Source organism: Abramis brama (assembly GCF_963993115.1).
Source record: "Abramis brama genome assembly, chromosome: 1".
In the NCBI taxonomy this organism is placed as follows: domain Eukaryota; kingdom Metazoa; phylum Chordata; class Actinopteri; order Cypriniformes; family Leuciscidae; genus Abramis; species Abramis brama.
The window spans coordinates 39,147,828-39,175,120 of NC_139963.1; the positions used below are offsets into that span (position 1 = coordinate 39,147,828).

Sequence of the window (27,293 nt, forward strand, 5' to 3'; positions counted from 1 at the left end):
TCCACTGTTCGATCGCGCCCGTGCCTCTCTCTGAAACACACACACACACACACACACACACACCCACCAGCATTGCAATCTTGACATCGCAGCCCGATTAAGTTAAATGTTGCTATGGCTTTTTCAGCTATTAAACTCTCAGCAGTGTTGAGGTTAACCCATGTCTGGGCACACTGAACAAATGATGCCCAACTTGTTTGAGAAAATAAAGTTATTGGGCTTTTTGCCTTAGAAACAACATGTAACGTTATGCAGCACTTCATATTGTCGCATACCGGCTGTCAATCGCGTCCCGTTCTGTTGTTATGCGGTCTATGAAAATAAATAAGGTGACAAAAGCCCACCCACGGGTGATCAATAGTCTTCTGACGGTAAGTGCACAATGTATAGTATAGCTCGTGTAGACAAAAAGTATATAAAGCCTATTTTAATAGCAGGTATTCGTTATCAAGACAGCAACGTTAGGTATCAACTATGCTCAGTATGCTGGTTGTCAGGGAGACGTGACAGGTTGTCAAGGATACGGGTGATTTGTTTACGTTTTCTGACGCTACAATTTAGTAGTCCTACAAATTTGCCCGTTTAAAATTTAAGAGTTTAAATCGATATCTTCATCAAATGTGCACACATCAAAGTTGGAAACAATGCTTACACTACTTATAAGAATTTTTACATGCCACCTGTAAACAAATTACTTAGTTCCTTGGCAGGGATCAGTGAAATTCACAATTTCGGGTTCCGGTGTGGTGAATAATCGGGTCCGGCTGAAGAAATGGGTCCGGGCTGAGGACCCAAGCAATCCGATTGGCTCAAAGCCCGTTTTATGGGTAATCGCTTTAGTGCCTGGTTACAAATCATACAAAATCACTTTATTATAGAAGACGTTTGTACTACGTTATAACGAATAATGTATTTAATGTATTCTAAAGTATACGTTTCATATACTAGTATTTAACCGAAGCTATAGATTGTGAAATTAAACATTTCTCGTTGGTAGTGTTTTTTAGTTAGCTTAGATAATAGCATAGCATACAGCTAACGTTATCCGATGATCGTGATTCGTGCTATGAGCTTTTCCTGAGCTTATACTGCACTGATACTGCCTTACCATATTCACAGCCATTCGTAATGCAATTATAATTATGTAATTATTTTGTACACTTTTATTTATTAAAATATTCTTAAAATAATGCTTATTTGTGTATATTACTATTTTTCGTATTACCAGTTTAGACATTTAAATAAATTACAGAATGCTAGCTATGTTTTGTGGGTATAAATATTAAATCTAGCCTTGACTAAAGAACAGTATAATAAAATTATGGAATCACAATTTTTAATGTAATTAATCAAACCCCTTAATTCATATAATAATCTTTTATTTGAAAGAAATAACATTTTTAAAGTATGTTTTGTGACAAAGTTATTTGTTATTAAGCAATGGGGCATAAAATGCTTTTTTATTACAAGCATGTCATTTGTGTACTAATGCATATGATTTATGTCAGAATTAATTCTTAATACAGAACATCATACAACACAATAACATTTAATGTAATAAAATGAGAGAACCAAAACTTATATAAAAATTTAATTAAATTACACAATACAATACATAATGAATTCAACTGAATTATGAGATGTAATATATTACATTTTTATTAACACAAAACTACAAGCAAAATGCACATCGTTTTAGGACATTTATAGAGCTTTTTAAAATACACAACAATACAAAGCAGCTTTAAACAAACATACTCTAGTATGTATTTACTTTCCTAAACACTTTTGTGATAGTCCTCTGGCTATACATTGTGGAGATTTAAAAACAATTAATGTTGAGTTAGCTGTGTTAAAATATTTAATGAACTGTAAGGTTAAAGTTTTTTGAGAGCTAATGAGACACAAATAGATGCAGTGTCTTTTGCTGTATGTAAAGTCAGATCTTTAGTTTGAAGTAAATTCATGTTGTATGTGCAGTCAATTCTTTGTGGAACCATCCTAAGGCCTAGATGATGCAGTCAGTCAGTTTCCCCTTTAGATGGTGCGGTCGTGACCTGGTAGGTGAGGAGGCTGGACTAGGTGTCATGGACTGACTTGAGGAACTCTGTAAAAACACACAAACAACACGTCACATGCAACTGTACACTTGCAGTCCTTAGTGCTATGGAACATCACTCACTGTTTTTGCTTTGATATGCAAACTCAAAGGTGCAACGCAGCTTCAGACGTAGTTAGCTCGTTGAACCTGGGTGCCATGGATGGACTGGCTTAAAAGGCTATTTTAATGACACACTCCACAAGATAAGATATATCAGCCCAAAAGTGACTGAAACCTTCCGTTCGTCTCAGTATTGTAAGGCTGATCTGTACAACAAAAGATAAAAAAAAGTAATTACTTAATGAGTTAGTTTAATGAGTTAGTTCACAAAAACATATAAAAATCAGCCATCAGTTTCTTCCAACATATTATCAAATGATACCAGGGTGAGAAAATGATGTGTTTTTTTGGTGAAATTAGAGTACTTATTTGTACCAACACAATCCCATAAAATGCTTACCTCAGGAATCAATTCACACATTACAAGGTTGAAATGTTCAAGCTTTTTGTCCTTCTTTTGCTCAAACACAATGTTGTCGATGTGTCCTAAAAGTTCCTCAACATAATAATAATAACCTGGTTCACAAACTCTCTCCCCTGGTCTGTGATTATTCTTTCAACCAGTCCATATGCATTAAATGCTTGTAAGACCCCTTTAGCCACCTCAACTGCGGTCTTACACTTCAGGGATTTGGCGAAAACCCATTTGGTGAAGAGGTCAGTCATTGTGAGGACATAAATGTTCCCCTGAGGACTGGTTAGAAATGGTCCCATCAAATCCATTCCTATTACAGTCCAGGCTTTAGTGACCTTGATAGGGTGCAACACTGGAGCCACTGTTTTAATAGTATCATTACGCTGACACTGTGGACAATGGGCAATCTAAAAATAAAAAAAAATTAGGTGTTTGTAACATCACAAACAACAGAAACACATTACTTTGTACAACTACATCAGGGGTCTCAAACTCAACATAGGATCTTGAGGACATGACTTAACACTTAAGTATTTAATATAATATGTGATCTTGTGGCCTCAATATAATATGTTGTGGCCTCTACATAACGTACCCATGAGTTAATTATTTACATTTGAGGGGCTGTATGAAACCATCTTGTGGGTAGGGAATTTGAGTCTACAATTATCTTACCCACTTCGTGACGTCCGAAGAGATGCCTTGCCAATAGTATGCGCTTGCAATCTTATTGCATGTCCTTGTTATCCCCTGATGCCCACCTGTAGCTGGGCTGTCATGGCAGTCCCGAAGGACTCGTTCCTTCTGTTGCTCATCCATGACAACTAGACGGTTTGATCCGTCTGCAGTCTTGTAATAAAGATGTCCACCTGTATTAGAGACATAAAGAGGTAATGTGAGGGAACGCAACACACAGTAATTAAATCATGTTATTTATTGAAGAAAATATTATGTAAAATTAGTTGTTTTATCATAAGCAAACGTAGCGGATACTGTAAATTACAGAATACATAACACATTAAAAGGCAATGATATTTTTTCTACTTCCCCTGCACAATGAACTTCTTAGCAGAACGCCTGACAATTCTCTTGCGTCCGTTGTCGGCGTTCTCTTGGTAAACTCCACGCTCCAGGTACTCCTTCACCTCAGCATGCAATGCAAACTGTAACATAACTTTAATGCAAAACAAAAGTAATGATATTAGGTTGATTAAACCTATATTAATTGTGCAGTCAATTGATCCAAAAAATTAACTAGATTAATTACACTTTTGTTCTGATTAATTGCGATTGATCGCAATCATAAACACTCAAGTTTCAGTAACACTTTATAATAACGTTCAGTTGTAAGTAATTTATTAGTGATTAGTAAATGATTAACTTTAAGCTTACTAAGATTAACTAATCATTTACAAAACATGAATATGCGTTTCATACATGTTCAATAAATAATGTTATTTTTTTTGTATGTATGTAGCAATTAGAGGGTGCAGAAAGTGTTGTAAATGCCTTGAATACACATACAGATCATTTGTAACAGGTAAGTGTAACACATTTACAAGTGATGAATAGTTTACACTTAAGATTAGGGGATGCATAAAGTGTTGTAAATGATTTATTCATGCATTTACACATCTATAACAGGTGTTGAACACTGTAGTGTGTACTGCAGTGTAAGTGCTGACTGGTGAGGGTATAGACAGCTGTCTTCTCTGAAACATATGGAGTCTTTAACCACTGTTCACCTGATGTGAGCAAAACATACAAAAAATGTAACATAACGAACATTTATGAAAATGCATATTCATTTTTTGTAAATGTTAATCATTAACTAATCAATTGTAAATGACTTGTAACTGAATCTACACAACATACATAAAATAATGAACATATCACTTATTAATCATTTATGAACGCATAGTCATGTTTCATAAATAATTAGTTAATCATTTACTAATCACTTGTAAATGACTTGTCACGAAATTTACAAAACATACGTAAAATGTTAGTATATCACTTGCTATAATAATTTATGAATGGTTTGTAAATGATTAGTTCATCATTAACTAACCACTTATTAATGACTTACAACTGAACGTTATTATAAAGTGTTACCCAAGTTTCTATACGTTTTTACTATATTTTATCATTTAATAACTTCACATTAATCTCCAGATTAATGTAGAAACAACATAAAATAACTATAAAGAATTATATTTTAAATACTTGTTTAATGACATTTTTTTATATAAATGAAGGCCAGTATCACTGATACTAATACAGCTACTGATGTCTTGATAAATATGGGAAATACAAAGAAATTGAATAAAGCGATCAAACACTCTGCACTGCATAATTTATAAATTAGAAATGAATCCTTATTAAAGCTACAAAGGTTCTTTAGTTAGGAGCAGTGAGTAATTTTCTCTGTTCCCATTGTTATTTGATTGACCTCGAGTGAGACCGCTATATTGGGTGCTGTCCCTTTAAGACCTGCGTTGCCGACTGCCAATTACTGCTGCGCAGTGCGCACCATAGGTGCGCGTCTGTCAGGACACGTGTGTGTCTTTTCGCGCTCGAATGTTTTAAAACCATTTGCTTTAATAGCATGATCAATGTAACGCTAGCTAAAGGATGACAGAAACAAATAAAATAACTTGGATAGCACGAGTTATTAATATATATATTAATATATTCAATGCAACTGTGCGCAGGTGCTCAAACTCGCTTTGATGTATTTATTGTAAGTGCCTATAAGGTTAACGTTACACGACCTGAGGCCTTTAATTTTTCATTCTTCATTCGGCAACAAAGACTTTCGTCCAAATTGTATTAGGCCTATAACATTGCAAATAGTTTTTCCGAAAGAAAAGCATGCTCATGCAAGAATTATGAACTTAGTTTTAAGTATCTATAACGGTAAACATTATTACAGGCCGATAATTGCGTTAATATTAAAATATAACTACAATTAAACATTATTAAAATACACCGGGTGATGGATATACTTACTGAGATGTTGGATGATGAGGGGAAAAAAAAACAATAATTAATGTTAAGTTAAATTGATAATTAAATGGTATTTTTGAATTAAGTAAGGTAAATGTATTGGTCGCAGAGATGAAATTGTCCAGAGATGTTTGGTCACAGAGATGAAACTGTCCAGAGAGATGCTCAGATGTCCAAAGATGAAATTTTCGCAGAGATACTTGGTAGAATTTCTGACGAAAGGGACCTGTGAAGCATGACAATCGTATATATAGTCCCGCATTTAAAAAAAAAAAAAGCGATGAGGCATTCTCATTGGTCATTTTCAAGTGTCTTTAAAAATGACAATATTTTATTGATGAGTCGCGTTAAATTGTTTTTAAAAACCTGTGTAACATATATATATTGCCCTTTCGATGTGTGCAAAAATATTGTAGATGGTAAAAAAACATTATCTCTAATAGTTTTTTTTTTTTTGTAATGTACAAATGGCATGGCAATATCATTACATCTTTGCATTAGAATATACAGAACAGGTGCATAAAAGAAATACAAATACAACAAGAAAAATGATAATCATAGTATTAAACAAAAAAGATTGAAAGGTTAAAGGGGCTTGGTTGTGTTTTTGTTTTGTAAATCATATTCTTCTCTAATGCAAACACTATTTATTGCATTCTTCTTTTTCATCACTTTAAGGGCTTTTATATAAGACAAACTCATTAAGAAGTTGTCTCTCATTTACAGCTCTTCTCATTTATATAACTCATTTATAAGTAAAGTAATATATTACAAGTAACATGCATTACATAATAAGATCACTTTTTGATTTTACGAGTAAAGAAACGCATTACAATAACGTACATTACGAAATCAGATATATATCTGTTTATATATTATTATTTATATATATACATATTTAGGCCTAATAAATAAGATTTATGTATCATACACATTTATGTCACGTACACTGTGTTGTGTACAACCTTAACAAAAACAAAGTACCTTCATGTTTACATACACATACATACATTAAGGTTATATGCACTACTTTCAAAGTTTGTCACCACAATCAACCTCATTGCACAAATAAATGCAAAGGCATTTGCAAATGAGAAATGTTCCAGAGATATCGCTGCCACCAAAGTCAGTCCACTTTCGCATCCCCAATAGCAGCTGAAATTTTTCACTTTTGCTCTAGAGCCCTGTGCTTTTGGTATGGCACTCGGGGCGGGCCCTGGGGTCACCGTGCCGAATTTGGGGCCCCTGGGACCTTTCTATAAAACTCCTACTAGCCAATTAATGTTAGAGGCTGAAAATGTTAGTTTTAGGGTTAGGGTTAGTGAATATTTTTGCCTTCGCTCTACAGACCGGCGCTTTCGGTATGTCGATCGGGGCGGGCCCAGGGGTCACCGTGCCAAATTTTCTATAAAACTCCCACCCACCCATTAAATGAATGCATTTGCCACAGTGGTTTCGCGAACACCGCTTGGAAAGGGCCGATCGACTAGGGGGAGACATTTTCTATCTCGCCACGGCCCCCTGGAGCGGGCGGAAAAGTTTGGTGTTTAAAAAAGTTTCATTCTCGTTAATTAAACCACCCCTACTGTACTAAGCACACTCGACTGAACACATCACACTCATTTTCAAGTCATTTTAGTGCTTGATGTGCATAAAAAATGCAGTGTCCGTGAAACCATTATTTTGCATCCTCTGAATAGGTTGGATCTGGGACATTTATGTGTTTTTGCTCTCCCGTCATGTGTGATATCAATTCTCGTTAATTAAACCACCCCCACTGTACTAAGCACGCTCAACTGAACACATCACACTAATTTTCAAGTCATTTCAGTGTTTAATTTGCATAAAAATGAGTGTCCTCGAAACCACTATTTGGCGGCAAAATAGTGGCTTCGCGGACACGGTGGTTTTTAAGCTCAGCTTTCGAAATATTTTGATGAAACCTGTTTATCAGCACTCAGCGGGCTCCCCTGAATCCGTAGCACCAAGTGTCATCCCAAAATTCCACTGTCCGTGAAACCACTATTTTGCACAGTGTAACAAATGCTACCTGGGATCTCCATATCTCAGCTCTGGAAGGCTCTAGAGCCTCCAATCTTGCACTCCTGTCTGCGCATCAGCACCCTCTATCCGAATCCAAGGTTTCAAGAAGATCCGAGAAACTTTATTTTTCGACCCAAAAAAAACGACAGGGCGTACTTATAGTTTTTTTGGGTCGAAAAATAAAGTTTCTCGGATCTTCTTGAAACCTTGGATTCTGATAGAGGGCGATGAGGCGTAGAGATGAGTGCAAGTCCTGGCTCTCTACACCTCTCCTGAGCTGAGATATGGAGATCCCTTTTTAAATATGTACAAATAACTTTTTAACGTATGCTTTTCTGGTAACAGGGCTGACACAATGAGCGTGTCCCTGTCTTTCAGATATTACATGAACTCAAAGAAAAGAAGAGAACACTTGTCTTCTACCATCAACTTCATGAAAGGCAGATGATGCAAGGAGAAGTAGAAAAATCATACTGAGGGACATGCCATTTTCAACATTTCTGCAAGATGCTGTGCACAAAAATGTGATTAAAATCCTTTAAAAACAAAAGAAACAGAAATTAATTTATTCTTATATTATTAGACATATTATGGAAACTAAATTATAAAATATTTTATTTGTTTTATGGTTTATTAAGATTTACAGAGCTTTTTTTTCTAAGGGACACAAAATGGCACGTTTACGTATAATGACCCAACTTTGATAGGACTCATTAGATATTGCTTGATGCTGCAATATTTTTTTTTACCTACAAGAGTCTCCTAGGATAGAAGGAATGGGTGGATATTCCGGAGCAACTTGGCATTTCTGACTGACCATTTGCCATCTTGGTTTGGAGGGGGAAAAAAATCGAAGCACAACGGCTTGCCACTTGGTTTAAATATATAGGATGATGCACCAGGGTGGGTCCACTGAAGAGGATGATGTGCAACTATGCCATCAAAACCCGTGCAAATTTAAGAATTTTTTTTTTTAATAGCTGTCCACTGTAGTGACCACTATGCATGAAAGGGTTAATCCATATAAAACAGCGATTAATCTTGCAAAGTACGTTTTGGTGTTACTGCTATCATTACGTTAGTAATTCATTAAGTTAACTATAAAGTGTCGCTATGTTGTGAGAAGGTATTCCTTTGCAGAGATCCCAACCGTAACTAAGCATTTAACAAACAGAAAAAAGTGACATCTCATTACCAGATGTTCTCCAGTCCTAAAAGTAAAACAAAAACACAAACAATCTGTATTTAAAAGATCTTTTAGAAAGTCATGGACTCTTTTGAGCCTTTGTCAGTGATACTCTGAAATACTTCCCATCCCATACATGAAAAAAATACATGCCATGTTGGTGATATCATATATATATATATATATATATATATATATATATATATATATATATATATATATATTAAAATATTCTTACATAGGCTATATAAAATAAAATGACACAACCCTGACTCTTTTTGTTAAATTTCAGTTTTATTGATCAATAATAGCAATTATGAAAGTATAAGTAGCCATACAAGTCAAGAAATAAAGTAATTAAACGATTCAGTCAAACATAAGTCAGCAGGCTACAACGTTAAAGATAAAAAGCCTAAATAATTTAACGTTATATAAAGTTATGAAACTAAAACTTTGCCCTCAGCCAAAACGATTTGCCAGGGAACAAAATATAGATTAATGATTTCAAAGATCGTCCCACAAGACGAATTATATCTCATGTTTAACCACTCCACTAGACTAGAGAGCAGCAGCAGCTCTAGCCGAGGTAAGGCTGTTCCAAGCGGGATACATGAGCGCTGAGCAACCGGTGATCCCTTGGATCTCACATCTCCGAAAACGTCAGATCAAATTTTTAAATAGGCGCTATCTGTATAAACAAACAACATATTTGAGCTTTAAACAACTACATTATCGACTGAAAAACTCTTAAAACTACATTTCGTGACACAATAACAGTAGAATTTCGCGGTCTTTCTCCTGCTATTGACGCAACTTGAGATTTTAAATATTAGCTAGAATATACACGATTTACATATACAATATAAAATTTAATTCAATCTTACCTTGCATATAGCAGCGGGATTTAGCATTCTACATAAAGCTACCACATAATAACACTAAAACAGCTCACGTTAGCTACAAGTTATCGCGAGAACAGATTTAGATCAGGCATACTACTGGCATACTAATGGGGTCCTCAGCCCGGACCCATTTCTTCAGCCGGACTCGATTGTTCATCACACCGGCCCACGGCCTAAACTTTCTAACGATGTTTCATAGAGATAAACACTAGAGCTGTGTCTGAAACCGCTCACTCGTTCACTCATTCACTAATCCCTACATAGTGAATGGCAGTTGAGTGCACTACATCAGCAAAGAGTGAACGAAAATGAGTGAGCGAATTCGGACGCTGACTGTTATCACGCGCCAGAGAGCTCGGACAATTTCATCATAAACATTACTTACCCATCTTTGATATTTCCTTTTTTGGCTGAATGAATTGTATGTATGTATATATTTTTCACGTTTATTGCGTTATTTGATTTTTTTTAAAAAGACTTGCTTGTCATATTTATTTACTTTTTACATTTATATGTGAAAATAAAAGAGAACAAAACACTACACAACACATTTGTTTATTAAAATATAGATATAACGGTATATATATAAATAAATACATACATACATAAAACTGTCAAAAAAAAACCCTCCGTTATTTAAATATTACTTTCATTACTTTCGCGGGGTTTCCAGTCAGTCAAAGGATAGTTAAATGTCCTTCAAATGATTGTTTTCTATCTCGCGTGCGCCGTTGCCATGGTGACATTGTTGCCGTCAGTCATATTTATTTTTCATTCGCGCTCTATCGCCTTATCGTGTTGGATTGTGGGAAATAGTGTCTCAGCAAGTGTACATCGGATGTACACTCGAATTCAGAGAGGATTGTGGGTAAAAGTAGTGAACGAATGTAGGGAATGATGTCGTTCACTCAGAATTCGGACACCACTACAAAATGGCCGACACCCTAAATAGTGCACTATATAGTGGATAGGGAGCGATTTCAGACACAGCTAAGATGTCGCCTTGGGGTTCAAAGCATGCGTCAAAACCGCCGCCATCTTGGAACAGGGGTCTTGTCATAGGAAGTAGCTAGGTAACGCTGCTTTCTCCGCCTATACTTCGAATTCATGAATGATGCCGTACTTTTGTGCTGCGTATGGATGTTCACAGGAACGATATCTAAACCAGACAGCAAGGGATTACATTTACTCTGTGGATGGTAGTAGTCAAGTTGTTTTTTTTATAAGTTAAGTGTACATTTCTCTGCTTGGAGGAAGAAAATGAACTGATTCTCGCACAGAAAATGAATTGTGAATGTGCTGTACACTTTAGATATTATTTGAAATAATCCTTGTGTTTAAAATGTACAATATGCAGGAGTTGATCCTCAATACCCACTTTTGGCTGTGTTGTGCTGTGTTGTTCCTAACTTTTTTTTTACCGATTGTACTCAAACCTTTTAATGGAAAAAACAGTGTGGCGCTTGTAACCTGTCAACTGTTTAAAGCCTTTCTTTAAAGTGAATTTCGTTTTGTATAAATTGTATCTTAATTTTAATCATTTTTTTCATCAAACAATTGCCTGGATTTAGGCCTAATTAATAAGAAGTAAATATAACGAACAGACAATAGGCTATAATCATGGAGGCGCTCGCGCGGTCACTTGCATTGCACGTGAACTGGAGGAGCGCATCTCGTCCTAACTTAACGAAACTCAGTGTATGCCTCACACAGACATGAGAAATGCATCAAATACACAAAGCTTGAAATGTCTTTAAACGAAATAATTCAAAACGAAAAGAAAAAGGCTACTCTCTGATTATGTAATCCATTATGTGCATTTCTCTCTATAGGCGCGTTCACTTCGAATATGGCGATCGTCAACTTCATCTTTGCAGCCGAGTCGACACTGTAAGAAAACAGTTTATTAATAAAAAAATCAATGCACGCGTGTCACCGGATTTACAAATGCACATCTTGCTTGTTGTATGCACACATATTATGTCGAAATAACGAGATATTATGTAAGGGTTAATGCCCGACGAGGTGTCCATTATCAGGGGCACGTTCAAGTTCAAAACGGTGCGCAACGTTTTGCTGCGGTTTCCGGGTTGAACGTCATGTTTCCTGGAAACGGCGTGCACCGTTGTGCAACGGGGTTTGAGATGCGTTTTCTCTTGTTTGGTGGGTGTGTCAGAACTGCAGTCCAATCAGCAGCAACATGTATATAAAGCACGCGGTATTAAAGTGAACTCGCACAATGGGTTCAAGGAAAGTCATTTACAAATGTCTTTCGATGCAGCTCGGTATACACAACAACTGAGGATATTAGAAGACATGTTTGTTTTATTGTAAAAATATAGGTTATCAACATAATGATGTAGTTGCTTATATTTTTAGCTTCATTGCAAGTGTATGACATTTGGTATAGAAATAAACAATGGTAATTAAGTGCTTTTCCTAAAAAGGAGAAAGAAAACACAGGGTAGGCCTATTAAAACAGTATGAACTACAAATAAAGTCAGTATGTGAGGCTAAATAGATGTGTTTTAGTCTGAATTAGGTAAGATGTGTGCTTCCATTTCAGTTTCAGCAATCCCTTCACTCGATTGGGATGTTCTCTTTTGTTCTGGGCGGCAAGTGCAGTAACTGTAACATCGGGCATATTTTGTAGTATTAAACACATATTTATACCGACTTCATCAGGCTCCGAAAATTCTTCACAAAGAACACAAAGAAAGGCCTTCTCAGCTGCCATAGTGGCAACTCTGGCGTCATCAGAACAGTGTGTTCAACGCATCACTGTTTCTGTTTAAAAAACGTTGTGCAACGTTTTGTCTGGGCTGAACGCAGCCCTGCTTACATACAGCACCTTTAAGTTACCAGTGAATTACCACTGATCACAGGCATGGCATGAAATGCACATCTATGTAAACTCGTGAATCATGTTAAAGGTCATCCAGGACTGATAATCTAGCAATGCAATAAAAAGTGATCATGACTTTTTCTCTTGCGACAGAGAGAGGCACTGTACTTACAGGAATTCCTGTTCTTGCTTTGCTTCCTGTTGTGGTTTAATTTACCAGATCTCACATCAGCACAAAACTTCTCTCGCTGCTATCATACATGCATGTGATACATGCTGAATTGTAGCCTATTAACGTGAATTATTGAAATGATCAAAACTTTGCTGAAAAACCTGTTGCACACAATGCCACTACATGCCTTGTTGTCTGATTGTTTATACCTTTTTAGCAAAGTACATTAAAATATAATTCTAAACTGTTAGATCTACTGGACTAAAGCAACTTAGGTTTTACAGGATTGTCATACATGTTGTTGTTTTTTTAGAAGAAGTATGTTAAAAAAAGATTTTTTTTTATTTTCTAACATAACTGTTCCATGTCTTTTCTTTTATACACTATATTTTCTCAGTTTTGGGACGTCTGCCTTTACATGAACTTTAATGACACCCCATTCATGTTGGAACAGGAAGGGGCCATTTTCTCACCATGGAAACAATGTTCTTGAGCTTGAAGGCCACACGAAGTTTGGAGGTCTGTAGCTATTGACTCTCTATTGACAGCACTGCAATTTTACGTGGCCGAGTTGCCTGATGATATGATGATATGTTAATGATATGACGCAGCGCCTGAAAATAGTTCTAATAGGTTAGACAAACTTAGTCCCGGTCACGTTGGAAGAAGTTACCGAGCTGGGGACTATTTTCAGGCGCTGCGTCATATCATTACGCCTGTTGCACCCATGGTACGGCCACACAGTTCCTTGATTATTACGCCGGAATGAGAGTAGTTCCTAGCCATATAGGCTTAGAAAATCGCAACTTTTCATTTTCCGTCGATCTTAGTACACGGTTTAACTACAGAAGAGTCAAGTTTTAAATAGGAAAAATATTGAAACTCTTTGGTCATTTTGAAAGAAATGCTACTGGACTCGTCAGAATCAATGATCTATGCTAAGCTATGCTAAAAGTGGTACCGTCAGAACCGGAGTTCGGCTGAATGGATTCTAAAACGGTAAAACTCAACTGTTTAACTCTGGGGGGGTTGTAAAATGAGCATATTTCCGAAAAAAGTGGAGTATCCCTTTAATGGCGCGGAGGACGGTTGCCTCCGCCGAAGTCCATTAAAACCTGATAATGGACACCTCGAAGGGCATTAACCCGCTTATACCATGGTTACTTACGAAAGAAAGAAATATTTAATCAATTAATAATACTTTAATGTGTTTTAGAGTAAAAATCGTGAGGGTTTTTATTTATTAAGTCGAGCGCACTATTTAATATCTACCGTATACAGGCGTTGCCAAGCAACGTCGCCACAGCGACCCGACCGCAGCAGTTGACCTTTCCTAGGTGTCCATTATCACTTTTTAACGGACACCCTGCAGCCAATCAGAATCGAGTATTCACCCAGACCATGGTATAAGTAAGGGTTAATGCCCGACGAGGTGTCCATTATCAGGTTTTAATGGACGACGGCGAGGCATGAACCGTCCGACGCGCGGCGGAGGACGGTTGCCTCCGCCGAAGTCCATTAAAACCTGATAATGGACACCTCGAAGGGCATTAACCCGCTTATACCATGGTTACTTACGAAAGAAAGAAATATTTAATCAATTAATAATACTTTAATGTGTTTTAGAGTAAAAATCGTGAGGGTTTTTATTTATTAAGTCGAGCGCACTATTTAATATCTCCCGTATACAGGCGTTGCCAAGCAACGTGGCCACAGCGACCCGACCGCAGCAGTTGATCAGTGAGTTTGAGCCAGCGCAATCATTTAGAACTGTCATCAGGCAAATTGACGGGACGCCTTTCCTAGGTGTCCATTATCACTTTTTAACGGACACCCTGCAGCCAATCAGAATCGAGTATTCACCCAGACCATGGTATAAGTTAAAATACATTATTATTAATGATACATCTTTTAGAATATTTGATTGAATGCTAAATTTTGCGCTTGTTCAATTTAATAAAATTAAAAACTTTAATTGTGATCATTAAAATAATTGAATATTAAATATTTAGTGGCCAAGTTTTGCTAATTTATATATATATATATAGCGATAGTTCATTCTAAGTTTACTCAAGTGAAAGAATGTGACTAATAAACGTAGGCCTATAACACTATGCATTATATTTTGAAAAAGAAGTAGAACGGTGTCTTGGCAACCACTGGGGCCGGTTTCACAAAGCTATTTTAGACTGGTCTATAGTGTTAGACTAGTCTCAAATTTGCTCATAGACTAGTCTAATGGAAGTTAGACTGTTTCACAAAAATAAAGACTGACTTAATTTAGACCAAAAAAATTAGACACCCAGGCTAACTTAGGTTTAAGACTCTATGTTACCTTGGCAACCAGCAGTAATCAGTTAGCCTACCTACATTACAAACAGCCAGAAGAAAAGGGAAAATGGCTCATAATTTAAACATTTCTTCTTGTTACTACATTCCCAAGTAAAATGTCCTTGTAACTGTTAGGGCCGTTACATAGTCAACGCGAGCAACGATCGACGCGCTCCCTTTCATAGTCTAAACAGTGGACGCAAGCACCGCTCACTACGCAACAGGGAGTAGTGAGTAGAGTCATAGTGGAGTCATAGCTCTGAACGCCAGTCTATTTCGCTTCAAACGCTCGCTTTGGACGCGCGAATGGATTCAAAATGTTCAAGCGTCGAACTAGACGCGATAGACGCGGATTTTACGCTCTATTCGCGTTTGGTGTGAACGCAGCATAATAACAGGCTGCGATGTCAAGATTGCAATGCTGGAATGTGTGTGTGTTTCAGAGAGAGAGAGGCACGGGCGCGATCGAACAGTGGAAACATAAAAACATACTCCGTCATTTATACTCCTCCAACAAACACATATTTTCCGCTGGGGTAAACTGCACTGAGTGGTTGAATGCGCTTACTCGATCCGCCATGTTTTTTGTTTTGAAAAGTGTCTTATTTTACCCAGAATGCATTGCAGTGTAGTCCTACTTAAGATAGTCAGAGTCTTAAGTGCTTTGTGCAACGGTCTGATTTAGATGTCTATCTGAAGTCTGACTATCTACTATATCTAAGCCATAGTCAAAGTCTATCTTTGTGAAACCGGCCCCAGGGGACTACATGCATCAGGGATGGGCAACTTCGGTCCTGGGGCCTGTACCATGAAGCCGGATTAGGTGGCTAGCCAGCTATGTTTCAGTTTAGTTTCCGCCAACCCTGGGTTTTATATACTATGAAAGTAGCTCGGCTTTAATCGGTGTTCGTTGCCATGGTATCTTATGCTGCACAGCTAACCTGCTCCGGGGCAGGTTATGTTCTGGGGCCGGTTTCACAAAGCTATTTTAGACCGGTCTATAGTGTTAGACAAGTCTAAAATTTGCTCATAGACTAGTCTAATGCAAGTTAGACTGTTTCACAAAAATAAAGACTGACTTAATTTAGACCAAAAAACTTAGACACCTTACCCCCAGGCTAACTAAGGTCTAAGACTCTGTTACCTTGGCAACCAGCAGTAACAATCAGTTACAAACTGCCAAAAGAAAAGGGAAAATGGCTCATAATTTAAACATTTCTTCCAGTTATTACATTCCGTTACATAGTCAACGCGAGCAACGATCGACGCGCTCCCTTTCATAGTCTGAGCAGTGGACGCAAGCGTCACAGGCGATGCGTGAAATGCAATACACCGCTCACGCAACTGGGGGTAGTAGAGTCATAGCTCTGAACGCCCGTCTATTTCGCTTCAAACGCTCGCTTTATACGCGCGTCCTATTCGCCTTGGACGCGCGAATGGATTCAAAATGTTCAAGCATCGAACTAGACGCGAATTTGACGCTCTATTCGCGTTTGGTGTGAATGCTGCATAATAACAGGCTGCGATGTCAAGATTGCAATGCTGAAGTGTGTGTGTGTGTCAGAGAGAGAGAGAGGCACGGGCGCGATCGAACAATGGAAACATAAAAACATACGCCGTCATTTATACTCCTCCAACAAACACATATTTTCCGCTGGGGTAAACAGCACTGAGCGGTTGAATGCGCTTACTCGATCCGCCATGTTTTTTGTTTTGAAAAGTGTCTTATTTTACCCAGAATGCACTGCAGTGTAGTCCTACTTAAGATAGTCAGAGTCTTAAGTGCTTTGTGCAACGGTCTGATTTAGATGGCTATCTGAAGTCTGACTATCTACTATATCTAAGCCATAGTCAAAGTCTATCTTTGTGAAACCGGCCCAAGATCTCAGACTGAAGTTTGACCAATCAGCTGAGAGCAAAACATATAGGTGACGTAACTTATTCCAAGTGTCTGTTGCAATGACTTCACCTTTTCTTCCAAATCCGGTGGACATCTCAGCGCAAATTGTTTGACGAGCACTTCGTAGAGAAAGAGTTTTTAGCCAGACAAAATCCCCTTGCCTTAACTGATAGTTACTTGTATGAAAGATACAGATTTTCCGCGGAAGGAATGTCTTATCTTTGCGAACTTCTTGAGCCGCGCATAAAGAATTTAACACGTCGAATTCATGCACTTACTGTACCGCAAATGGTATTGCGTTGCGTTTTTTTTTTTTTGCAAGTGGTAGGCTACATACTTGCACGGTGGGTGACGCACAGAAGCTAGGGGAAAACATATGTTTGTCGAACCATTCGCAAGGTGGTCCTCGCTCTGCAGGAGTACATGAAAAGTTTATAATTAATTAATTAATTAATTAATAATGTTCCCCGGACATTTATCGATCATGTCCATAAAAGAGGGCTTTTATAAAATTGCCAGTAAGATAAGATATAGGGTGACATCACATGAATTTTTTTTTTTTTTCTTAAAAAGCAAATTTCACAAATGTACTATACAATATAATACATGTTAAGAATTATTTTGAATCTTTTTTATTCTTCTTCTGTTAATCTTATGATAGGATTCCCAAGTCATTGCAACATGTATGCAGTCTATTGCCCCAGTCTCCACTGCTCTAGGGAAAATGAGGCAGGTTGTGTTAATAGGAAGTCCTATCACAGCCATAATGTTCAGGTAGAGATGATGTGAATATGTGAGATGATTATTTTCTTTGAGATGAATCTTTAAATTAATAGTAACATTAACAGATATAACAATGATCTACTAAACATTTCATCTGCAGACGACTTGTGGTCATGAACATATGATCAAGTTTGGATGCCAAATGGCCTGGCTCCAGTGCTTGTCTCACAAATTCTCCATGAGTCTTTGTTGTGTCAGCACTTCGAGGAAAGCAAGTTAAATTTGGTACAGTACAAAACACTGTCAATTTGAACTGAGCTAGAAAAACCTACACAATAACCCCATCATGACCCTCAGACAGGGCCACAGCACCGCTTCAATGTGGCCCTCAGTAAAACTAGAGTGAAGATAGAGATGACCTTTGGCATCCTAAAGGCACGTTTCAACTGTGTTCGGCCCCTTAAGAGTCACCAGAGCGGGCATCACAGATAGTGGCTGCATGTGCCATTCTGCACAATATAGCCACCAGTAGAAAGGAGCGAGAAACACCACAAAACCAGCTTCTCCCCGATGAAACTGACTCGAAACTGACCTCACACTTGACCACCCAGCTGGTGCAGATGCAATCACCATACAATATTACACTTAATAAAAGCACATTGAAACTGCAGATAGGTCTCAAACTGTTTTATTGCTTTTGTGGGATGGGAGGGAGAAAGAGAGCAAGAGAAAGTTGCATTAATAAATATTCATACTAAAGTATTACTTGGTTAAATAAGTTATACTATATATATACACTATATAACTATATACATACTGAGATCAGTTTTATCCAGCTGTTTGATTTTGTCTGGAGCCTCCTCAGCTCACAGTCAGCTCCTTTAGTGTGCAGTCTAGTTCAAGTCTCCTTTAGTGTGCAGTTTAGTTCAAGACTCCTTTAGTGTGCAGTTTAGTTCAAGACTCCTTTAGTGTGCAGTTTAGTTCAAGACTCCTTTAGTGTGCAGTTTAGTTCAAGACTCCTTTAGTGTGCAGTCTAGTTCAAGACTCCTTTAGTGTGCAGTTTAGTTCAAGACTCCTTTAGTGTGCAGTCTAGTTCAAGACTCCTTTAGTGTGCAGTTTAGTTAGAGTCTCCTTTAGTGTGCAGTTTAGTTCAAGACTCCTTTAGTGTGCAGTTTAGTTCAAGACTCCTTTAGTGTGCAGTTTAGTTCAAGACTCCTTTAGTGTGCAGTCTAGTTCAAGACTCCTTTAGTGTGCAGTTTAGTTAGAGTCTCCTTTAGTGTGCAGTTTAGTTCAAGACTCCTTTAGTGTGCAGTCTAGTTCAAGACTCCTTTAGTGTGCAGTTTAGTTAGTCTCCTTTAGTGTGCAGTCTAGTTCAAGACTCCTTTAGTGTGCAGTCTAGTTCAAGACTCCTTTAGTGTGCAGTCTAGTTCAAGACTCCTTTAGTGTGCAGTCTAGTTCAAGACTCCTTTAGTGTGCAGTCTAGTTCAAGACTCCTTTAGTGTGCAGTTTAGTTAGAGTCTCCTTTAGTGTGCAGTCTAGTTCAAGACTCCTTTAGTGTGCAGTCTAGTTCAAGACTCCTTTAGTGTGCAGTCTAGTTCAAGACTCCTTTAGTGTGCAGTTTAGTTCAAGACTCCTTTAGTGTGCAGTCTAGTTCAAGACTCCTTTAGTGTGCAGTCTAGTTCAAGACTCCTTTAGTGTGCAGTTTAGTTAGAGTCTCCTTTAGTGTGCAGTCTAGTTCAAGACTCCTTTAGTGTGCAGTCTAGTTCAAGACTCCTTTAGTGTGCAGTCTAGTTCAAGACTCCTTTAGTGTGCAGTCTAGTTCAAGACTCCTTTAGTGTGCAGTTTAGTTCAAGACTCCTTTTGTACAGGGCCCTGACTGAGTCTGTTTCCACCTGAAACATAATTCCACCACAAACATGATCTTTACAAGTTTTCTGGAGGCTCATCAAATCACAAAAAGTTCCTTGACTTCCTACAAACACAGGACTGACTGTAATTTATGTCAAGGGTTTTAAATCCTTCTGAAGCCCATTGAGGTAGAGGCCTCAGTTTCTTTGGCAAGTTGTGAAAAATCCTACAATAAAAGAGATGTGTAAGGGCCAGTCCCTTTTTTATGCCACACATTCAAATGTTTGCCATAATAAAAAGCCCAGTGCATTCACATCAGCAACTGTCTGAGAACACACAGACAGAGTTGTCTTCATTTCCTCCACCCTAATAAATAAAAATAGGCCAATGTAAAGCATAACTGTTGTAAAGCAGGTTATGTTTGGTGTTCTGTCTGCTGCATACTGACCTCTGTGTGGGAGACTGTGTATGTGTGCTGGCTTCAACAGAGACACTGTATTTCCCTCTACTGCAGAACATACAGTCAGCCATATTTAAAACTTAAAAAAGTAGTAATGTATTGCACACGTACCCAGTGTTACTTGCTTAGAGGAGCCAGCACCAGGGTCAGATTGTACAGCACCTGTAATCCCATCCATAATCGGCCGTCCCTTATTGCCTACTCAGAGCCAACTCCTCCGCCACAGTGTATTCTGGTTTTCTGAATTTAATTCTTTATTTCTGTTTGCCTCAAACAAGTGTTTGTGATAAAATGTTCACAAAAGTAATAAAAGGTTGTGGTAAATACTCACCACTTTGAATTATATTTTTATATTTTGTCTTTATCTGCTGCCAAGAACATTTGGAGTTGTGGTTGCATCTAAAAATCAATGAATATTATTTTTTCTTAGTACATGCACATTTTTATATATTATATTTATATATAAAAATAGGCTATAGGCTATATTACACGTAGGCCTATAGGCTACACATACATATATACATAATTTTACATAAATATAGAACATATTTGTTTAACTTACACATTAACAATCAGCAATCTTTCTCCAACAGTCTTCTCTTGCTTTGGCAGCAGAGACCATATTGTTTCGAGCTTGAAATACATATTTAAATTCATCGTAATTATGAATGATTATCTCTTGCTCCTCCGCAGAAAAATATATCGCTCTCGCTCTACCCGCGATTGGTTGTTCGTGTCGACGTCACTCTTTTATGTGCACGCGCGCGTGGAGTAATCATAGCTTGAGGATCAAAGCAGTTGACAGAGAAAGATGATGAGCTGCGTCATGGTACCAATAAAGCCTGATTGCATCGGTTTGGTTTTGTCAACAACTCAAAACTAAGGCCCTGTTTACACGAGAACGCTCGCGGGTGAAAACGTAAAAATATTTTATCAGATGTGCCTTTCGTTTAGACGGCGACGGCGTTTTCGGGGCTTAAAAACGCAAAAAAGTGAAACCACCCTCCAGAGTGGAAATCTTAAAAACGCTCCACCGTCGCGTTTCCGTCTAAACGGTAAAAACGCAAAAGTCTGCTAGACAGTGAAGGCACCGATCAGTACTTCACATGGCCACCTAGCCGCCTGGAGTGCATACTACATTGAATTTCACACACTTTTGCGTCACCATATGCACGCAGATTTTCCCCCGATAACGCTCGTCTAAACGCAGAATAAAAAGTGATCACTTTTGCGTTTTCTCTTCAGATCGTTTCCGTGTAAACGTAGCCTAATCCTGTAACCCCGAGTTTGTTCAGCTACCTTCATGGTACAGGCCCCTGGAGGGCCACTGTCCTACAGAGTTTAGCTTCAACCCTAATCAAACACACCTGAACGAGCTAATTAAGGTCCTCAGGATTACTAGAAAATTACAGGCAGGTGATTTTTTTCAGGGTTGGAGCTAAACTCTGTAGGACAGTGGGCCCTTTGATTTAAAAAATCAACTTGTGGTTGATTTAAAATAAACCTTTTAAATTCCAACCACCTGTTGTTGGGCTCATTGTGTTCTCATTCATCATCGAGCAAGGATACGTGAGTATTGCGTTTAGCCCAAGTTACCTCAGCTATCAAACACAAGCTACAACTTTAATTTCTAATGTGATTAATGTAGCATCGCTCGCACTGTTTAGTTTTTCGTTGGATTTTTCCGCTATTTAGTCTCATTCGTTTCTTTGCTCCTCTGGATTTGTGGATGTTTCCCCAGTGACACCTGCTTTCGGCTACTGTCCACCATACAGACCTGGTTATGTTCATTAAATGTTCATAACATCTTCACAAATGTATGACTTTTGGAAGTGCAATTTGATTTATATGCAGTTTTAATAAAGTTGAATTAACGAAACCTTCTGTCATTTTTACTCTTCAAAGTGTAGGCTACACTTGCAGGTGTTGATAGCCCCATTAAATAATAATATAGATAAACAATAAACGATAAAAAGTATATAATTATCTAACAAAATAAACCATATACAAATATTGTCAGAACATCGTCTCTCAGTTGCTGAATGTCGCTCAACAACGTTGCTACTAGCAGCCCTGTCACGTCTTACAATTCTACGTTGTTACAATGTTGCGAGCACCTAGACAGCGACGTTGCCATAGCAGAAATGCAACGTGCCAGAGACGTTGCCACAACGTTAATGTGTTTGCTGGGTAGTCGCTTCTGAAAAGACTTTTGAGTAGCACTGTTTAAATAGCGATAGTACGTTGTCAAACAAGATAAATACAGTGTTTTTGTTATCATTGGAAGTAACCACAGCCAACCACAGCAGTCCGTTAGCAAGTTAACGTTCAGTCTTTCAGTAAGATAGAAAAGGGCTCCTGAAGCTATTCACCGGGAAACAACACAGTTTTTGTTTTAGGGTGGTTAGCCTATACTTTCAAATGTTAACTTCATTTCCCATGTTAGTTTTGACTTGCAAAAGTATCACCCAACTTGCTGATGATAGTCTTGCTTCAGCAACAACTAGGCTAAAATATATATATATATATATATATATATAAAAATCTTAAACCTAAGCTGGTTTACTGGTCTTAGGTGGTTATGTCTGGCTAGTTTAGAGGGGTTTGGGTCTGTACAGCTAAACACTAGCTTAGCCAAGCTACCCAGTGTAAACCGAGACCATGCTTGTTTAAGCATTTTTCGCAGAGATGTATAGAAAACGAATAAGGTAGCTGTAAATGTCACCGAACTCAGTGTCAGGAAGTTTTTCTACACATTTAATGCCTGTAAAAAGAATGTGTGGTGCTTCATATGGATCTATGATTCCTAATTCCTTTATCTTCCTCTTGTATATTTCTTTTTGTGAGTTTTGTAAGTTTGATTATCCGGAATTAACACTGTAGATATCAACAATGTCTTTCTGACTAGTCGTAATTACATTTTGGATAGTTGGAATTGTCATTCAAGATATCTGTAACGTAATTGTGACTAGTCGAAATGACAGATAGAGATATCTGTAATTCAGTTTTGACTAGGCAAAATTGTTGACGTAAGATTTATGCGTGAAAGAGATTCACACTAATTCACTTTAATAAAGATGCTGACATGCATGCTATTCTTGCCATGGAAGTACAATAACATTAACTTCCTTAGATGAGAAAAAAGTTCTTAGTCCAGATTAGTTCTTAATATTTAAAAAAAAAAGTTTGAAACAGTATCTAACAGCATTAAAAAGACGATTAAAAACTCCTTCGCCCTCTGGTTGCTCCGACATGGTGCTAATCAGTGCTAATTACAAGTTAACAGTTAACAGGTGCTATGTGATTTGATGATTTGAACAACACACTCTGCTCCGCCTAAAGTGTGATGCGGGCCTAATTTGCATACAGATATCTGCAACGTCATTTGGCCTAGTCAAAACTCTAATTCAAGATATCTGTAATTACATTTTGACTATGCAGAATGAAAGTTACAGATATCTAAAATTTCAGATATCTCTAATCAAAATTAATTTCACGATATCTATAACTTGATAACAGATATCTACAATTAAATTATGACTATCCCTAACTCCAGTTACAGATATCTACAACGTCATTTCGCCTAGTCAAAACTTAATTTAAGATATCTGAAAAGGAACATGTAGATATCTTGAATTGAGGTGAATTAAAGATATCTTGAGCTGGAGTTATGACTAGTCAGAATCAAATTGAAGATATCTCAAACTAGAATTACAGATATCTACAATTCAATTGCAGATATCTGTAATTCACATAGTGGATATCTCCAACTGAATTGTAGATATCTGTAATGATAAACCCCATACAAATGAATGGCAAAAGTGACGTCATTTGTCCTAGGAAGAATGTCTTTGTGGATATCTGAAATTACAATTATGGATGGGAAGAATGTAGTTGCGGATATCTGAAATGTTCTTTTTGATTAGGCAAAACTGAATTAGATATCTGCAACACATATCCAGTCTAGCTTTTAAATGTTAAAATGGCTTGCCATAGCTGCTGCGCTAATAATAGATAGTGGTCAGTGCTCGTCTAAACCAGTGACCGCGACGCTGAAGTGTGTGAGAACAAATGAATAACATCAGTGCGAACCACGAACATTTATTTATTTGGATTGAATATTATATCATTTTGGGCATAAACATGTAAATAGTCAAAAGATTGACATTGAAAAATGACACAGAATGATTAAAATGTAATATTTAAAGTAGTTGACTGTAATTCTCCTCTACCCTGTGTACATTATTGATTAAATAGCCTAGCCTATTTAACATCGTTACAGGCACCTCGCGAGCATTCATTCATTCAACTATTTTAAAAGTCTGAAATAAACACCAGCACACACAAGCAATCTTTTTTATAGTCAATTTAATTAAAAAATGTAAACCCAACAGGTATGAAATGTCAGAAAGAGAAAAAAAAACTGTTAATGGGAAGACGAGCATAGGACTGCTGCAGCTTAGTGGATAAATATATTTAGCCTATTTATTATTCAGATTGCACAGTTGGAAAGAAAATATATGTATAGGAACATTTCAGCAGGCTCTAGATACAGTGACCATTATTCATTATTTTAATCAATTCGCAGCCATAAAACATGTGATAATCAGGTTTGTAGGTGCCCTCAAGTATTCCGTCAAAATGGCTAGGGGTCACGTGACTGGGAGATCCCGTCCAGAACATCACACTGGAAATACCACACTGCTCACAATACAAAAAAGGAAGTTAACCATTTCACAGAATGGAAGCAAAGGCCAGTGTGTTGGAAAATAGCCTAACGTTACATCTTAAGATGATGACTGTGCTTTGAAGCAGGGCTAATGGTCATTGATGGTCAAAGAGCAATAGTTGCAACATACAAACTACATATAAAGTAGCCTTGTGTCTAAACAGCACTCAGCTAAAGCAGGGACATGTTTTTAAAAACACATTTCTAATGTTTGTTGTTGTTGTTTTGTTTTTAAAATAAAAAACATTATTATTATTTTTGCAACTTTTTTTTAAGTATGTGGGATGCAATTTTGTGATTCATTTTTGTTACTCTATTATTATTGCTTAATGTGTATTCCAGATATTTCCATCAGCGCTGGGAATCACACCGGACCAATGATAGTGGGCAAGCAGTATGAACTCCAGTGTGACGTTCGCGCTGTGGCTAAGAGTGTTGTCGTGAGATTGTACAGAAGACAGCATCTAGTGAATGAAACTATCTTCACTGACTCCTTCAATACTTAAAATTCTTAAAATACACTTAAAATAAATTCCCGATCCATCCAAAAAAAACTGATGATGGAGCTCAGTACTGGTGTGAAGCACAGCTGGAACTGGGAGAAGGACCTCAATCTCCTCCTAAAGTCACATCAGAATCTCTGAGCATTACTGTATATTGTAAGTATAATATTTTGTCCACTTCTCATGTTTTCAAACATTAAACTTTATTTAGCAGGTATTATATTGCTGTTAATTATTAACATGTGAAACCTGTTTTTTGCTCCTTCCTGCAGTTAAACCGATCATCCATGAGACCAAACTGCCCTCCAAAGTGCCTGTGTTTCGAGGATATCCAGTGGGGATAGTTTGTGAAGCCGAGGGAAACCCAAAACCAACAATCAGCTGGAATCTCAGCACAACTGATAAAGTTTATAATGAAACTCTTACTATAACAGATTCAACACCTGAGGATCTGCTCTGCATTGCAAGTAATTCTGTTGGCAACACCACCAGACGTGTAAAGGTGGTATTAAAAGGTAACTATGCATGCTTGCATATTTTTTTTAGTGTACAGTTCCAACAGCTGCTTCTGTTTTCTTGTCCTATCAAAATATGGGAATGTTGGGAACTGTAGAATTTTGATCAGGCCAAACACTTTTTAAAAATAATGTTTATGATGTTCACCTTACACTAATTCAAATATATGCAATGATAGTAGCAAATCATGATGAACAAAATATATATATATATATATATATAAAAAAAATTGTAAAAAAAAAGAAAGTTATTTACCAAAGCAAAGGCAATGGAAATTTACTGTTTTCAACATCGACATGTGATGTATTCCCTTATCTCTAACTCACGAAGACAACGTACGATTAAACCGTAATATACAATGAAAAGTAATAAGAAAAAGTAGACGAATACTGATATAAAATGAATATTAGGAAATTGGTAAAATGCAGAGATCAAGATAGGCCTACAACATAAATGAAGTACAGCACAGATGTGTGTTTAGTTTTTTAAGCCACACAGACTCATAGGCTGCTATGAAAAACTCAGTTTAGATCCTTCATACAGCTTCACTTGTAGTTTTAGGGTGATAAACACACATGGTTTAAATGTTATACATAACATCTGGTACTTTACTTATGATCAGCCTTTTTCATTTAGCTTGTTTGCTTCTTATATGGCAAATATTGTTTTCTTCAGGTCCCTATTTAGCACTTCTTAACTGTGTTATTCGTTTGCTTGGATTGTGACTGATTTTTTGATGTTCTTTATTTCTCTTGACACAGAGGATTACCTGCCCTTAATAGCAGGACTTGTTGCCATCACAGTGGCGTTCATCTCTGTCATCTTCATCTTCATCTACTCTATCTACTACAAAAAAGCTAAGATGGGCCGTTATAACCTGAAGGATGCCAAGCTTAGTCCACAAAATGGAGACATAGCACAGAATGGCAAAGACAACTCTATACCTATGAAGAAACTCTCTCAGTCCAATATCCTTGCTTAGGTTATGAATCCCTGGGTTTGTTGCATCTGCCCCGAGCCCCACTGTCCACATTGGGCAAGGTTTTATTTTTTACACTGGAAGTCTCTAGGCCTCTGTTCTGGGGCTAGTCTCTTCATTATATTTATTTTATGGAGCATTAGTGCATTCACTTCTCTCTTAGATCCAGTTTTCATCAACTACTAATTGCATCACGAAATAAACTTTTTAGTTAATTTAGCAATTTAGCAATCTGCTGTTTAAATGCCCAACGGAAAATATCTGACAGAACAAATGTTGAGGTGATGACAAAGAAAACCTGAATGAATTTCAAGTTAAAGGACCTGATGCCTGCATTTGACATTTTCAGGATCTTGAAGATTCTTGATATTCTTCGACTACAAAGGGAAATTACTTGGTTGATTTAATATTTGCTTTGTAGTTGAAGGGAATAACATGTTTTACTATTCTTTTGTATATGTCCCAGGCACATTGATCAGATTATGTTTTGTCAAATGCTATACAGTATATATTGAGAAAAACACAATAGTTGAGTGTTTTACTCTGTCATTTCTGTAAAGTTTCAGTTCTT

The 27,293-nt window shown here is 37.3% G+C and overlaps 1 protein-coding gene and 1 long non-coding RNA gene across 2 annotated transcripts in view; both read left to right on the forward strand.

Annotated features, from left to right (window-relative positions):
- LOC311083122 overlaps nucleotides 1–25,215 on the forward strand; it is a 28,850-nt gene extending 3,635 nt beyond the window's left edge. Inside the window, exon 2 of the long non-coding RNA XR_014606211.1 lies at nucleotides 25,067–25,215. This is a non-coding gene — a long non-coding RNA (uncharacterized lncRNA). The remainder of the gene's footprint in view (nucleotides 1–25,066) is intronic.
- The window catches only part of LOC311082620 (vascular cell adhesion protein 1-like), a 113,185-nt gene that overhangs the window by 51,288 nt on the left and 34,604 nt on the right, over nucleotides 1–27,293 (forward strand). The window lies entirely within an intron of this gene.